The sequence below is a fragment of the Schistocerca piceifrons genome, chromosome 4 (assembly GCF_021461385.2).
Source record: "Schistocerca piceifrons isolate TAMUIC-IGC-003096 chromosome 4, iqSchPice1.1, whole genome shotgun sequence".
NCBI classification, from domain to species: Eukaryota; Metazoa; Arthropoda; class Insecta; order Orthoptera; family Acrididae; genus Schistocerca; species Schistocerca piceifrons.
In genome coordinates, this window is record NC_060141.1 from 43905672 (window position 1) to 43923830 (window position 18159).

Here is an 18159-nt window from a genome sequence, read left to right on the forward strand (position 1 = left end):
CAATTCACATTTAAGTGCTTGGCAGAGGGTTCATCGAACCACAATCACACTATCTCCGTACCATTCCACTACCGAACAGCGCGCGGGAAAAACGAACACCTAAACCTTTCTGTTCGAGCTCTGATTTCTCTTATTTTATTTTGATGATCATTCCTGCCTATGTAGGTTGGGCTCAACAAAATATTTTCGCATTCGGAAGAGAAAGATGGTGACTGAAATTTCGTAAATAGATCTCGCCGCGACGAAAAACGTCTTTGCTTTAATGACTTCCATCCCAAATCGCGTATCATATCTGCCACACACTCTCCCCTATTACGTGATAATACAAAACGAGCTGCCCTTTTTAGCACCCTTTCGATGTCCTCTGTCAGTCCCACCTGGTAAGGATCCCACACCGCGCAGCAATATTCTAACGGAGGATGAACGAGTGTAGTGTAAGCTGTCTCTTTAGTGGACTTGTTGCATCTTGTAAGTGTCCTGCCAATGAAACGCAACCTTTGGCTCTCCTTCCCCACAACATTATCTATGTGGTCTTTCCAACTGAAGTTGATCGTAATTTTAACACCCGGGTACTTAGTTGAATTGACAGCCTTGAGAATTGTACTATTTATCGAGTAATCGAATTCCAACGGATTTCTTTTGGAACTCGTGTGGATCATCTCACACTTTTCGTTATTTAGCGTCAACTGCCACCTGCAACACCATACAGCAATCTTTTCTAAATCGCTTTGCAACTGATACTGGTCTTCTGATGACCTTACTAGACGGTAAATTACAGCATCATCTGCGAACAACCTAAGAGAACTGCTCAGATTGTGACCAAGGCCATTTATATAGATCAGGAACAGCAGAGGTCCCAGGACGCTTCCCTGGGGAACAACTGATATCACTTCAGTTTTACTCGATGGTTTGCCGTCTATTACTTCGAACTGCGACCTTCCTCACAGGAAATCGCGAATCCAGTCGCACAACTGAGACGATACCCCATAGGCCCGCAGCTTGATTAGAAGTCGCTTGTGAGGAACGGTGTCAAAAGCTTTCCGGAAATCTAGAAATACGGAATCAACTTGAGATCCCCTGTCGATAGCGATAAAGAGCTAGTTGCGTTGCACAAGAACGATGTTTTCTGAAACCATGCCGATTACGTATCAATAGATTGTTCCCTTCGAGGTGATTCATAATGTTTGAATACAGTATATGCTCCAAAACCCTACTGCAAACCGACGTCAATGATATAGGTCTGTAGTTCGATGGATTACTCCTACTTCCCTTCTTAAACACTGGTGCGACCTGTGCAATTTTCCAATCTGTAGGTACAGATCTATCGGTGAGCGAGCGGTTGTATATGATTGCTAAGTAGGGAGCTATTGTATCAGCGTAATCTGGAAGGAACCTAATCGGTATACAATCTGGACCTGAAGACTTGCCCGTATCAAGCGATTTGAGTTGCTTCGCAACCCCTAAGGTATCTACTTCTAAGAAACTCATGCTAGCAGCTGTTCGTGTTTAAAATTCTGGAATATTCTATTCGCCTTCCCTGCTGAAGGAATTTCGGAAAACTGCGTTCAATAACTCCGCTTTAGTGGCACAGTCGTCGGTAACAGTACCATCGGCACTGCGCAGCGAAGGTATTGACTGCGTCTTCCGCTTGTGTACTTTGCATACGACCAGAATTTCTTCCGATTTTCTACCAAATTTCGAGGCAATGTTTCGTTGTGGAACCTATTAAAGGCATCTCGCATTGAAGTCCGTGCCAAATTTCACACGTCTGTAAATTTTAGCCAAACTTCGGGATTTCGCGTTCTTCTGAACTTTGCATGATTTTTCCGTTGCCTCTGCAATAGCGTTCGGACTTGTTTTGCGTATCATGGGGGATCAGTTCCATCTCTTATCAACTTATGAGGTACGAATCTCTCAATTGCTGTTGCTACTATATCTATGAATTTGAGTCACATCTCGTCTACATTTGCATAGTCAGTTCGGAAGGAATGGAGATAGTCTCTTAGGAAGGCTTCTAGTGACACTTTATCCTCTTTTTTAAATAAAATTATTTTGGGTTTGTTTCTGGTGGATTTGGATGAAACGGTATTGAGCCGAACTACAACGACCTTGTGATCACTAATCCCTGTATCAGTCATGATGCTTTCTATTAGCTCTGGATTGTTTGTGGCTAAGAGGTCAAGTGTGTTTTCGCAACCATTTACAATTCGCGTGGGTTCGTGGACTAACTGCTCGAAATAATTTTCGGAGAAAGCATTTAGGACAATCTCGGAAGATGTTTTCTGCCTACCACCGGTTTTGAACAAGTATTTTTGCCAATATATCGAGGGAAGGTTGAAGTCCCCACCAACTATAACCGTATGAGTGGGGTATTTATTTGTTACGAGACTCAAATGTGTTGTATTTTATTGAAACGGGGACCTAGAGACGTCGGAGAAGCTTCGTCCCTGCCGTAGCGTCAGTAATACACAACCCCACAACAGGATATAACAGTCCTCTAACCACTATGTTTGCGTGGTAGAGGAGTGATGGTATACGCGTACGTGGAGAAAGTGTTTGTGCAGCAATCGCCGACATAGTATAACTGGGGCAGAATAAGGGGAACCAGCCCGCATTCGCCGAGGCAGATGGAAAACCACCTAAAAATCATCCACAGACTGGCCGGCAGACTGGACCTGGACACTAAGCCGCCGGGCGGATTCGTGCCGGGGACCGGCGCCCCTTCCCGCCCGGAAAGCAGTGCGTTAGACCGCACGTCTAACTGGGCGGGCATCCATACCATGACTACCATATGTATACGGTTTGTAGCGTCAGCTGTGTGAAAGGTATAAAATGCAGACTGGCAACAGCAAGAAAATCATTTCTGATATCTCCTTAATTTAAGTTTTTGGATGTCTTTCTGAAGGTATTTGTCTAGACTGTAGTCATGTACAGAAGTGAAACAGTGTCGTTAAGCGACTCAGACAAGAGGAGAACAGAAGCTCTTCAACTGAGGTGCTATAGAGCAAAGCTGAAGATTATATAGTTAGATAAAATAACAAATGAGGGGATACTGAACGGGCTGGGGATCTTGTTAGGATACATTCTGAGCGTTCAAGTAATTGCCCATTTAGGCAATGGAAGGAAACAGGGTCAGGGTAAAAGTTTTAGAGGGAGACAAAGGCTTGAATGCAGAAGCGGATTCGAATGGACATGGGTTGCAATGATTATGCAAAGATTAAAAGGCTTACGCAGGATGAACTAGCATGTACAGGTACATCAAACCGGTCTTAGAACTGAAGACCACAACAGCAGCCATGTGGAAAGTCTAATTCTCCACTCGCCACCCGGATTCTGGATACAGGCGGCAGATAAGAACTCCCTACTGTTGGAAAGAATGAGGCAATAACTCTATTAGGCCATTAGATTTTCACAAAATCTGCACAAAAGTTAAAATTCATGAAATGAAAATGGAATGGGAACACGGTCTCACTCGCAAACACGTACGTTTTTGCCCTTTATAGCCCAACGAAGCTCACCCTTACGGCTATAACTTAGGATAAGTCACGAAGCGATCACATCGAGGGACCCCAGAAGACTGACGCCTCTGTCTATAAGTGATGCTTATTTTGTTTTTCGGAGCGAACAGCGATAGGAACACTCGATTGATTACTGCTGCCGCCACCAACAGTGTGCTCATAAAGTATTCTAATCTCCAATATCTTTCCCAGTTGGAGATTTATTTCCATATTCGATAACTGTTTAAATTATATACTGCCTACACTGTTGAAATTCGGAGTCTCTCTTGAGATAGGTACGATATCTACAAGTTTTTTAATGGAACTATTAGAAGCCCTTTTCCTCGAAGCGTGCCACATTCTCATCTCTGTATAAGTCAATATTACATTGCAGATTAAAACTGTGTGCCCGACCGAGACTCGAACTCGGGACCTTGGCCTTTCGCGGACAAGTGCTGGTAGAGCACTTGCCCGCGAAAGGCAAAGGTCCCGAGTTCGAGTCTTGGTCGGGAACACAGTTTTAATCTGCCAGGAAGTTTCATATCAGCGCACACTCCGCTGCAGAGTGAAAATCTCATTCTGGCAATATTACATTTATTATCACGTAAATTAGTACAGCCACATTAATTTACAACAGGGACATAGTGCTAGAATTTTTACGTTCTATCCTGTTTCTAAGCGCAGATAAAGTACAACACTTTTCTTCCTTCTGGCCCAATATTTACACGTTCATGGAAAACTGGAATAATAACAAACGTAGTGGTACAGAAATATCAGCGTGATGATTTTATGATATGGCACATTTACTATCCAAAACTGAAGCTTGAACCTTCGATATCCTACATCTCTAAAAATTAAGAACAAGCACTAGTGATTACAGAAACTATTGCACCGATTAGTATCGAAAATACCATTTGATACTTTTATGGATCTCTGAATAATTTAAGCTACGGTTTTCATTATATTCTCATGATTTTGTTAATAAGTTGTTGCGCAATGTCTTGCTGCACGGTGTCCTGCAGTTTGCAACCTTTTACCAGCAGAGACTGGTGAGGAAGGAGGTAATTCCACACTCACTGGCCTTCGGGACTACTATGCACAATGGTTAGCTGTCTCATTCACTAACATCCTGCAAATACACTGCAATGCAAAACATAAAAACCAGATATACCTGCATAAGCTAAAATGACACATTAAGAGCTCAGTTGAAATGAATGAAAGTACGGCAGCATGTTGCCAGAGGTCTCGCAATCATGCGCATAAAATTGGTCGCCACGTGGCTCAATGTCGACGTGAGTGTAACGCCAAATGGGGCTGCTGGCCCCGCTACACGAGACATTTCAATGAACGAAAAAAGAGACTGCGTGTCAATCAGCGAGCAGTAACAGTGCCACTCAGTGTCTTTTTCATTGCAACATGTTTCGGTGACAACGTTTGGATAACATTACACGAGGAAGAATCAGCAGGAAACTGGAAGAAGCTGGAAGAACTATTGGAACAAGAGGACTGAGACGCCCTGCTAAACCCGCAGTACAGGGAAGTTGTGGAAAGGGGCCAAAATACGCGGCTGTCAGTTACAGACGAACATATAACCTTTCATTTGATCAAACGTTACAAGAGCGAAGAAAAATTTCCATTTTTTTAAAAAAAAACACAGCTTTAGTTTTGGAACTTAATTAGCAGCCGAATGCACCATACAATCTCATGCCTTAAGGGACAGACCGCTTTAATTTAAAAACGGCTGCAAGCCAATAACTTAAAGCTCAGCCAAAATCAGAAATTTAAAAGGCCCAGCCTTATCTTAAAACAGTTCTTTTGTTAGGTTGAAGACCCAAAGAATCAGACACTTCATGAGCAAACAAGTTAAATTCAAATCGGCTGAGTGCCTAACGCTTAAAACTCCATAACATTAAATACCAAAGACCTTACGTGAAACAGTTCTTTAATAAGAGCAAAACAAAAAAAAAAAAAAAATGGTTCAAATGGCTCTGAGCACTATGGGACTCAACTGCTGAGGTCATTAGTCCTCTAGAACGTAGAACTAGTTAAACCTAACTAACCTAAGGACGTCACACACATCCATGCCCGAGGCAGGATTCGAACCTGCGACCGTAGCGGTCTTGCGGTTCCAGACTGCAGCGCCTTTAACCGCACGGTCACTTCGGCCTGCAAGAGCAAAACAACTCAAACTCAAAATTGGTGACAACGTTTGGATAAAATTACACGGGGAAGAATCAGCAGGAAACTGGAAGAAGCTGGAAGAACTAAAATTCAACAACATTGGAATTTTTAAATTGCCAAAGGCCTTAAGTGAAGCAGTTCTTTAAATTAGGCTGAAGGCCTAAAGAATCTGATGCCTTAAGGGCTAGAAGGCATACAAGTACAAACAACAAGAACAAATGAAAAAAAGGCAGTACACCCAAGGTTGTTCAAATGTTCGAGGGTCGGCCAGGAATTCAAACACTAACGCTCGCTTAGGTGAGACATGCTGTCGGGCCAACCATTCACAATCCGACGACAACCCAACCGACCGACAGTCAACGGACCCAACGACAAGATAACTTCCACTTCACCCGACCAGGGCACAACAGGGAGTTCAACGGAACAACGCAGAAGATGTTTGCGCCCACAACCAATCAAACATGGAGCTGTCAAACTACACACTGTACTGGACAGCAACAGCACGATGAGGGAAACTACACTGCCTGAAATTTACGTCAACGGCTAGGGCAGGTAACCGGAACGTTAACGGCCACAAGGCAGAAGATTCCGCTGGTTCACTTCAGATAACCAAATACAGTGAAACTCCACCGGAGGGTGGCTAGAATTTTCCGCCTCGAAAATCACGTTGCTGCTCGCGGGAATATCCCAACAGCCGACGACGAACTCCAAACAACACAATGGGAACAGTCTTGACTTGCTGGTAGCTTAAGTCAAAACTCTTCTTTCATGTCCAGGATCGGTGAGCCGCGAACCTCGTAGCAATGGGAACAGCACCACACACTCCGACACTGCATAGAGGCCGCCAGTGTGCCCGGCCAAACTACGTCCCGCGGAGATTTTCTCGATGCTCCACGCCAACCGACCGACTACCCAGGCCCGGAAACGGTGAAAGGACCAAATATACGTCGGCCAATGAGACGACCAACCGAACGACACAACAACGGTCATCCTGCTCCAATCTGCCTCCGTCGGACAGTTTCTGTGTGTCTCCAGCGGTCGGCGAGCACTGGCTGTCGGCGCCTCACCGGCGCTCCGTCCCCGACTGCACTGCTGGTCCGTCTCCAACTGATTGCCAGACACACGACGACCCGGAAATACTATCGGTCTCTCCAGAGATGGTACGACAGCGCACTTATCGATACGTGCTGCTGCTGCCGTTTACGGGCAAGTAAGGCAGGAAGTTAGTGACGCCAGTAAATGGAATAAGAAAACGAGGCGGCAGTACCGTAATAGAAGATGAGAAACAATAAATGGGATAAAAGCGAGCGTCGCACAGCTCAAGGATATTCGGCGAACTCACTTGTATGCCTGTTCCCCCGACTTAAATCCCGTTGACCACGTGTGGGGCCGTGTAAGAAGGTGTATTTCCGTACGGCCGTATCCATCGACGACCATGCAGCAGTTGTCAACCGCACATGTAGAGGAATGAAACGCCCTACCACGACCACTGCTTACCAACTTTGTGGCCAGCACGGGAGCACATCACACACCTTGCATTGCCGTCCGTTGTGATCACACAACCTATTACAAACCACGGCTCGCCTCGTGTAATGTCCACGATACCATCACAAATTGTAATGACTCCATCGTGAAATGTCATATCTGTTCGTCACATTTCGTATGTCTTTCAGTTACGTTCCCTATTATACTACAGCAGTTCTTTCTATCTATGGCCAAGTCTCATCGAGCTGTGTTACTTGGCAGTGTCACTTCGCGCGAAAGCTAATTTCGTTCATAAGTTTCGCACACTATTCTATTACTTTTTTGCGGTCACCCTAATTTTTAATGACTCACAGGTGCCTGCGACTTTAATGGTAATGACATTAAAATATATAAAATATTTCAAAATAATAAATAATAGCAATAATAATTGGTTTACGTCATTAGAGTTGTTCTTCCCCTTCGAACATTGAGTACGAGAGGGACGCAACTGGTGCGCGAAACTTTCCCAGAAGGCCAATGAACTGAAGAGTTACATCGCACAGGATGGGCTCGCCCGGTGTAATGCCCGACAGACAACAAGATGGGTGCTGTCAAGTGACGAAAACCTCAGGAAACTTCAGCGAAACACAGGCAGTCTCTTTATAAACGAGTGTGTTTCTTACTGGGTGGTTGCTTACTTGACCAGTTAGGAATGCAGACACTTGAAGTAATTAGCTACGGAGATGTAAGCTGCGATGTGAAGTACGGCAGCATGGAACACCTGGGAACGAGACGTTCTTGCCTCTTGGCCTACACACCGGCCGCTGCAGGATCGGAAAATTTCACTCTGAACGAACCATGGGAGGCGTGGTCATACAGTGTAACTTCCTCGCAGATTAAAACTGTGTGCCGGACCGAGACTCGAGCTCGGGACCTTTGCCTTTTCCGGGCAAGTGCTCTACCACCTGAGCTACCCAAGCACGACTCACGCCCCCTCCTCACAGCTTTACTTCTGCCAGTATCTCGTCTCCTACCTTCCAAACTTTACAGAAGCTCTCCTGCGAACCTTGCAGAACTAGCACTCCTGAAAGAGTGGTAGTGCCTTCCCAGACCAGGAAGGACAGACAACTCTCCAGCAAACGGCACCGGTGGTGCCGTACTGTGACACATCGGACAGCACACACTTGTTAGCGGCTGCCGACAAAAAAAAAAAAAAAAAAAACCAGGAATATCAACTTTCTGAATGTAGTGAGAAAGACGGAAAGAAACAGCTTCCGCCTTATTTAATCATATAGCCAGAACCATGTGTGTTCTCAGTCGTCGTTCTAATGAAGGTACCGATAATAATGACTCCACGCTTGGATTTTACACTCCTGGAAATTGAAATAAGAACACCGTGAATTCATTGTCCCAGGAAGGGGAAACTTTATTGACACATTCCTGGGGTCAGATACATCACATGATCACACTGACAGAACCACAGGCACATAGACACAGGCAACAGAGCATGCACAATGTCGGCACTAGTACAGTGTATATCCACCTTTCGCAGCAATGCAGGCTGCTATTCTCCCATGGTGACGATCGTAGAGATGCTGGATGTAGTCCTGTGGAACGGCTTGCCATGCCATTTCCACCTGGCGCCTCAGTTGGACCAGCGTTCGTGCTGGACGTGCAGACCGCGTGAGACGACGCTTCATCCAGTTCCAAACATGCTCAATGGGGGACAGATCCGGAGATCTTGCTGGCCAGGGTAGTTGACTTACACCTTCTAGAGCACGTTGGGTGGCACGGGATACATGCGGACGTGCATTGTCCTGTTGGAACAGCAAGTTCCCTTGCCGGTCTAGGAATGGTAGAACGATGGGTTCGATGACGGTTTGGATGTACCGTGCACTATTCAGTGTCCTCTCGACGATCACCAGTGGTGTACGGCCAGTGTAGGAGAACGCTCCCCACACCATGATGCCGGGTGTTGGCCCTGTGTGCCTCGGTCGTATGCAGTCCTGATTGTGACGCTCACCTGCACGGCGCCAAACACGCATACGACCATCGTTGGCACCAAGGCAGAAGCGACTCTCATCGCTGAAGACGACACGTCTCCATTCGTCCCTCCATTCACGCCTGTCGCGACACCACTGGAGGCGGGCTGCACGATGTTGGGGCGTGAGCGGAAGACGGCCTAACGGTGTGCGGGACCGTAGCCCAGCTTCATGGAGACGGTTGCGAATGGTCCTCGCCGATACCCCAGGAGCAACAGTGTCCCTAATTTGCTGGGAAGTGGCGGTGCGGTCCCCTACGGCACTGCATAGGATCCTACGGTCTTGGTGTGCATCCGTGCGTCGCTGCGGTCCGGTCCCAGGTCGACGGGCACGTGCACCTTCCGCCGACCACTGGCGACAACATCGATGTACTGTGGGACCTCACGCCCCACGTGTTGACCAATTCGGCGGTATGCCCACTATACGCCCTCGCTCAAAGTCCGTCAACTGCACATACGGTTCACGTCCACGCTGTCGCGGCATGCTACCAGTGTTAAAGACTGCGATGGAGCTCCGTATGCCACGGCAAACTGGCTGACACTGACGGCGGCGGTGCACAAATGCTGCGCAGCTAGTGCCATTCGACGGCCAACACCGCGGTTCCTGGTGTGTCCGCTGTGCCGTGCGTGTGATCATTGCTTGTACAGCCCTCTCGCAGTGTCCGGAGCAAGTATGGTGGGTCTGACACACCGGTGTCAATGTGTTCTTTTTTCCATTTCCAGGAGTGTATATTGTGCAAATTATGGCGTTGTCAAAAATGTGCCGGCACTAGACGTCACAGACCGCGGCAAGTTTAAATGCGCCAACACTACCCCGGTGGTGGCGTCAGCACTGTAACACGAGGGCGCTGGCAGCGGGGCGAGGAGATACCAAGGCCGCCTGGAACTGAGGAGGAAGGCCGCACGGTGCTGCAAGGGAGAGCGTGGGGCGTCGCAAGAGACACGTCACGGGGAACCTGGAGACTCCGCAGAACGAGCGGGCTGGATGGATTTGACCGCGTGCCGACGTAGCCTTGGATGAGTCGGCAGCCGTTAAGAAGAGTGTGCTGTCCGATCTGCTGCAGTACGACACCACCGGTGCCGTTCACTGGAGAGCTGTCTGTCCTTCCTGGTGTGGGAAGGCACTGGAGAAAGTTGAGCACTGCGGAAGACTGCACTTGAGAGGGAACCAGAAACCACCATCGAGTAGGATGGACTTTACGGAACGCCTGGATAGTCGCTGTGTACTCGGTTGCTGATAAGAAAGGCGTGCAGACCGACCAGTGGAGTTACAGTACTCCAGGCTCTGTTTGCTATAATGTCAGGTAATGTCAACCTGGAAATTTACTTTGCTACTCGTCTAGAATGTTACCTGTGAAGTCATAAGTCCATCCATGTGTTTTTTTTCTTTTTTGTTTTTGTTTTAGGGCGCACAACTTCAATGGTCATTAGCGCCCAGACTACTTTAAGAATGCACCGCGAGGCACAAGTTTAAAACAACAACTAAAAGGGAAAACACGATAAAAGACAGACTGACAGGCATAGGATTAAAAAAACAGCATAATCAAATGTCCTTAGAGAGGTTTGTCAAGTTGATAAAACGAAGAACGCGAGCAGCTGCTCGTAGGTCATCCGCTAAAATGGCATCTAGAGTACATGGCAGGCCAAGATCAAGACGCAGTGTGTTAAAATCCGGACAGGACGTTAAAATGTGGCGGACCGTCAGCAATTGCCCACATGGGCAGAACGGCGCCGGCGCAGCCGTCAGCAGATGGCGATGGCTGAACCGGCAGTGTCCAATTCGTAACCGGGCCAAAACGACCTCCTCCTGCCGAGAAGGGCGGGAGGAGGACGTCCATCCATCTGTAAAGGTCCTCACAAAAGGAACTGCTATTAGTCTGCGTTAAATGTAGCTTGTGTTTCACAAAAGTCTTGCAATTTTCGAGATTCCTGGTTCTCGGGCTGCTTCATTCTCTGAAGGCTGGCTGCAAAATTTGAAAATTTATTTATGTGGAGGTTACCTTTTTTGGAGGGGGAGGGGGGTGATCATGACGCCTACGAGCTTCCCATCCTTACATTAGCGCTTGCATCCTGCCAAATTCTTAGTTGTGCAGGAAACATACGCGGTGTACATGCTTGCTTACCGACATGCGGCAATTGGTGATGGCACTAAGACTGTTTGAAGGTCTCCTTTCGTCTAGTTCTCTGATCTCCTGAGGCGTGGCGTAAAGTCTAGCAGGCATCATCGGACAGAATTCACACACTGTCAGCCCGGCGCGCTGGGATGCAGGCGAAGTAGGGTGGGTAGCACAGTGCAACACAGAACAGGAGGCGTAAGCGACACAGTGGAAGCACATACGGATACAGTTCCTTAGCTTGTATTGCGCACTATTTCATTCTATAGTGAATGATATCATCAATCTTTTACTTCTAATTCTGATCAGTAAATGGAAATGTTGATGCTAAGGCACTGATGAGCCAATACATTGTGACCACATGATAAAAGCGTGATGATTCTGTGTCGCGTGGATTCAACAGGTTATCGATAGGTTTACGGAGGTATGTGCTGCCAGATATCTAAGCACAGGTCACACAAATCTCTTAAATTCTGTGATGGTAGTTTGTGGGCGGGCGTCTGAAAGATCCCCAGATGGTTCCCTGTGGCTTCAGATCAGGTGAATTTGTTGGGAAAAACATGAACGTAAGTCTACTATCAAGCACCTCAAATCACAGCAGCACAATTCTGGCCTTGTGACATAATTATCCGCTGGAAAACATCACGTCCGGCAATGTAGACAGCAATCTTGAAGAAATGCATGCGGTTTCCAGTAATTTTCACGTAGTCAGAAACTGTCATGGTGCCTTCAATTGTTACAAGTCCCGTGGCAGCCTAGATGAGTGTGCTACATTAAATAGTACTGCTGACACCGGCCTGCATCCGCAGTACGGTCTATATTTCGAACAGCCATTCACTTGGATGACGGCATATCTCCACAAGACCATCGACCTGGTGGTGGAAAAAGAAATGTGATCCATTCCGCCAGGGGACACGTTTCGTCTGATGTACGGTACAATCACGATGATTCCATGTCTACTTGAACCATTAGAAGTGACACGGGAACTTTTAGGAGTAATCTGCTATTGAGCTCCATGCTCAAGAATGTGTGCTGGACTGTGTGCTACGGACTTTGAGCCTACATCAGCACTATAATCTCTGGCCATATTTTCCCCCTGTCACTACATATCCGGTTTTACAGACCATGGAGGGGTCTGAGCTCTACATTCTGTGGTGAGTCGTGTATTATGAGGGCGCTACTCGTACTAAAAGCTTTCATTCAAAAGCTGGCCCGCGCGACCGCTGCGGTCGCAGGTTCGAATCCTGCCTCGGGCATGGATGTGGGTGATGTCCTTAGGTTAGTTAGGTTTAAGTAGTTCTAAGTAATAGGGGACTGGTGACCTCAGATGTTAAGTCCCATAGAGCCATTTGAACCAAAAGCCGGCAAGAACCTCAGAGTGCAAGGTTATTGCTCTGTTTGAAATACGAGAGGAGTAATCAAATGCTTGCTACGCCCATTGAACACAGGACTGCTGCAGATTTAAATGCTGGGCCATTAACAAGTGTCAACGTGCTAGCCATTCAACGAAACATCATCGATATGGGCTTTCGGAGCCGAACGACCACTCGTGTACCATTGATGACTTCACGGCCCAAAACGTTACGCCTCGCCTGCGCCCCTCAACACTGAGAATGGACTGTTGATGACTGGAAACGCGTTGCCTGGTTGGACGACTCTCGTTCCAAATAGTATCGAGCGGATTGACGTTTACGAGTATGGAGACAACCTCATGAAGCCATGGACCCTGCATGTCAGCAGAGGACTGTGCAAGCTGGTGGATGCTCTGTAACGGTGTGCTGCGTGTGCAGTTGGAGTGATATGGGACCCCTGATATGTCTCGATACGAATCTGACAGGTGACACGTACGAAAGCATCCTACCTTATCACCTGCATCCATTCACGTTCATTGCGCATTCCGAAGGTCTTGGACAGTTCCAGCAGGACAATGCAACACCCCACACGTCCAAAATTGCTATAGAGTGACTCCAGGAACACTCTTCTGAGCTTGTTCCGCTCCCCATTAAACTCCCCAGACGTGACCATTGCTATCTGGGATGCCTTGCAACATGCTCTTCAGAAGAGATTTCCACCTCGTCGTACTTTCACGGATTTATGGACAGACCGACAGGATACAAGGTGTCAATTCCCTCCTGCGCTACTTCAGGCATTAGTCGAATCCTTTCCACGTCGTGTTGCGGCACTTCTGCGTGCTTGCGGGGGCCCTGCTCTATATTATGAAGGTGTACCAGTTTCTTTCGTTCTTCAGTGTAGTAAGTAGTCCAGAAGAACTGGCTGTTACTATGTATGAGTAGTCTGCCATATGCACTGTCCAGTCACATTATCGCATTAGCGTGAGCACCTGTCGAAAGCCGTAATAAGCACTTTTTGCAGTGGGATCCGCTGAGATATGTGCAGGAGCAGAGTCAGTGAAGTTCCGGACGGTACCAACAGCTGTGTGAAGCCATACTGATTGCAGTGCCGTGGACAGCTGTGCTAGACGTCTGAGTTAAGAGATCCATGGCATGAAAAGCCTGACTGAGATGGACCCAGAGATTCTTGCTTACGTTTAAATTCGAAGAGTTTTGTGGCAAGTACGGTAAATTTATCCTGGAGCTCATCGAATCACGAACGTACATTGCGGCCTGTGCAGACGTTGCATGCAGGGGTGGAATGGTCCCCAAGGACAGATGCATACTTGCGTTGATGTATTGTGCCTTCCAGAATGAAGAGATCACCAAGGAAACACCACGAAAACATTCCCCAAACCATAACGCTTACCCCTCCGGCCTGGAGTGTTAGATCCCAGACGTTTCTCGCAGATGTAACATAAAACGTGATTCATGTGGAAAGGCTTCCTGTCGCCATTCAGTCGAGTTGCAGTGTTAGCGTGCATATTCCAGTCCTCGCCAACGATGAACAGTAGTCAGCATGGGTGCATGGACAAGGCTGCTGCTGCAGAGGCCCATGACCAGGAACTTTTATTAAACAGTCGTTGAGGAGACACTGTTAGTAGATCCTTCGTTCATCTGGACGGCCAGTTGCTCAACAGCTGCACATCTGTTCACACGTTCACAACTCCGCAGCCGTCGTTCACCACTGTCACCTATGGCCCATGATGCATCACGGTTGCCTCGACACATGTTTTGGATAGCGCCACTCTGGTGTGCACGGTATACTTTACCCATGGCGCCACGCGAACAGTTTACAGACATAGCCGTTTGTTCCGAAAGCCAATGACCATGCCCTTTTGGATGATAGATAAATAACTCAGTCTCCGCAATACAACAATGATTGCGCTGTTTTCCTGTAACCCCGACACACTTTATACACTCTCCAGCATAAGTGCTGTGACCTGCCTTCTCTGATATTGCACGTTGAAATAGGCGGTGTTCATACTAACGTGACTGGACCGTGGATCATGGACTTTCTTACATATCTCGAAGTATCAAAATGAGGCAGCAAACAATCAATGTAAGTCTTGTCTCACTCTCAGTCACCATGAGTGCTACGTCGACAGTCCAGGACCTAACATTAAATTGCCCTATGTTAGACCCCGATAATACGGATCGACTGCACGGCGTCACTTCCCACACATGGGTCATGAAATTAACAGTGGGGGCTGGACAATGTATCCAGGCAGCTGCAGTGAGCCGCGAACGGGTGTTCTCACAACCGTTGTTGGGCTGCATGGAGATCCCGAGCTGCAAGGGGAGAAGGTACCTCCGCGTGGTTGAGGAACTGAAACAAGGTGGCTCATGAAGTGACCATGTTAAAACTGAGACTTAGAACATTCACTAAAAACAATGAAATTGCTGTCAGAATTGCTACGTAAAGACAGCGTCAATGTCGCGCTAGTGAGACGTAGTAGAAAGTAATCAAGTTCAGCGATCTGGCTCTAGACGACCGACTGCCGTGTTATCCTCTGCTAATAGCATCATAGGCTGCGGCATGGATTTGCACTTGGTCAGAACCCAGCTCTCCCGGCCGTTGTTGTGTTTATTTCTGAAAGTGCCAGAAACAGAACCCGGGTACCCACATGACAGTTAGCCGCACTGATGCCTTTTTTTCCTTTCTTTTTCTTTGCGCTGTCGTCTTCTTCCTTTAAATTCCTTTCTCCACCGCCTTTTCGTCACTATTTCTGGGCGGACGCAGCTTGACATATTCCAAATTTCGTAGACAAGAACATCACTCACTTATTTTGGCCAGTGTTCTGAGCAAACACACAGATCTTCAGTGCATGCGATCACTCAGCTACGAAGGCCGACGATAGTGAGACGAGCTTAATAAAGTTACTTCCATTTCTATACGGCCACATAAACAAAGCTATTACCATTTACTCTAGAAATAGTTTATTAAGTCAATAACAAATGCAACATACGCACAGCATACATACGGGGTGAGTCACTAATTATTGCTACCTAGAATCTCCGAAAGTATGATGGTAGCTGAAACTTTTGTGGGACAAATGTTGCATGGGACAAAGGGGGCCATAATACGACATTGGTTTTTTTTGTTGCTAGGTGTGGTCGCCTGAGAGACATGAACGTCAACTATTTTTTTTTTTAAATAGGGTGCTATAGTTTGGTACTTATTTTCTGATAGCGGCTATCGAGACGAATCCAGTGATGTGTAACAGTAAGATCTTTGAAGGTCAACGAAGGTCACAAAGGTGGCATGAACGTCCATTTACAGAAGGTGTTCGAAGTGATAACCATTGGTATCAATGCAGTGCTGCGGACTCCTTATCATGGATTGAGTGGTATTCCGTACCACTTCGGCTCTTATCGAAGCACATGCTCTGACTATTCTCTCTCGCATATCGTGCAAATAGTAAATATTCGCCGAATACGGCGTATCCATGTAATGTGCCACTGACATGTAAACACCATTCGACGGTTTCGTATTACAACACTGATAGGAACTATAAGACTAGTATCGTCGTATCAAGCGAATGTGAATAATGTATCCCTTCTAAGAACAAGTCGATACGCCTCTCATTTACGGAGAATGCCAACTAAATTCAGTGAGAGCTGCAGACTTACACGCTGAAAGATATACTCAACTTACACCACACGTCGTACATTTAAATATGTGTATGATAAATTGAACAACTGGATCTTTAACGCATCAGAAACATAGTCGGCAAAGGAAGTTACTAACGAGGAAACTGAAACTGGTACTCTTGCCACTTTGGTTAGAGATCCTTCAGTTAGTTCTCGTCAAATCGCAAGGGAATCTAGCATATTAGTCTCCACCAAGAACAAACTGGTAGGAGTGTATGAGTCGTATTGAATTCTACTAATGGGTTCAACTTCAGATTCACAAGGGTGATACATTTACTAATTTAATTTTATTTACTGACGAGGCTAATTCACGAACCATGGTAATGTTAATTTGCATAACATGGATTATTGGGCAACTGAAAATCCATGTTGGCTTCGGCAAGTTGCACGCCAAAAACCGTGGTTGGTGAATGTATGGTCTGGGATCCTGGAGGACAGAATTATAGGCCCCTATTTCATCGAAGGAAATCTTAATGGTTGGAAGTGCACCACATTCCTGCAAGAGACATTAGGTCTGTTACTGGAAGAAATGCATTTAGGAAGAAGGAACAGAATGTGATATCAACACAATGGGTGTCCTTCACATTTTTCGCTGATGGCTAGAAATGAGTTGCAGAGACAGTTCCCAAATAATTGGAATGGACACGGAGGAGATGTGTCTTGGCAGGCTCGTTCACCAGACTTGGCACCTCTTGATACTTTTCTTGTGGTGATTCGTAAAAGGCATTGTTCCAACCACACCTGAAGATATGAGAGAGAGAATTGTCAGAGCATGTGCTTCGATAAGTGCCGATGTGATAAGGAATACCACTCAGTCCATGATAAGAAGATTGCAGGACTGCATTGATACCAATCGTCATCACTTCTAATACCTTCTGTAACTGGACGTTCATGTCACCTTTTTGACTTTAGTTGACCTTCAAAGACCTTACTCTGACATATCACTGGATTCGTCTTGATAGCAGATATCAGAAAATAACTACCGAACTGTAGCACCCAATTAAAAAAAAAAGTTGACCTTCATATCTCTGAAGCGACCCCCCCTAGCAACAAAACACCAGCGTCATATTATGGCCCCCGCTGTCCAATGCAACATTTGTCCCACAAACGTTTCAGCTCCTATCATACTTTCGGAGTTATTCTTGCTGGCAATAGTTAGTGACACACCGTGTATATGACGCATTGTTAGGTAGAGCTTTATGTCAGCTAGCGAACGAGTGTATTTCTATTGCTCTTATAACAAACATACAAACAGAAAAAATATTAATTCGATAATCAATACAATGACGCCACAGCAAAGATTTCTCCACATGTACGTAAACGTTTATCACCAGCATGAATACATTGTTTCATTATCCTGTTATCCATATGTTTATTTAACGCGATTATAGTAACTGAATGTACCATAAAACGAGGTGATACTGGACGGAATTTTAGTAATTCTTAGGATATCTTGGCAAAGAATATTAAATTCACACTAAAAAAAGTGCAATATATTTCGGATGACCGTGAAGAATAATATAATCAAAGAATATGAACCGAAAATCTTTAAGCATCCAGGCCCTAAGGATTAAAATTTAACAATGTAACCCCATAAAATGGGATAATTTCGTACTTTCATTTAATTTCCAGCCACAGTCCCATATCCTTTTAAAAGATACACATGCTTAGATATTCTTTTTTTATGTTTAGAAAATCCTCTACATATAGTTACAAAATGTTTTACACGTGTTCAGAAAACATTTGAAACATGTTTAAATAAACTTTGACGCACATATTTAGAAAATATTTGATTAATAATGACGTTATACTGGTAA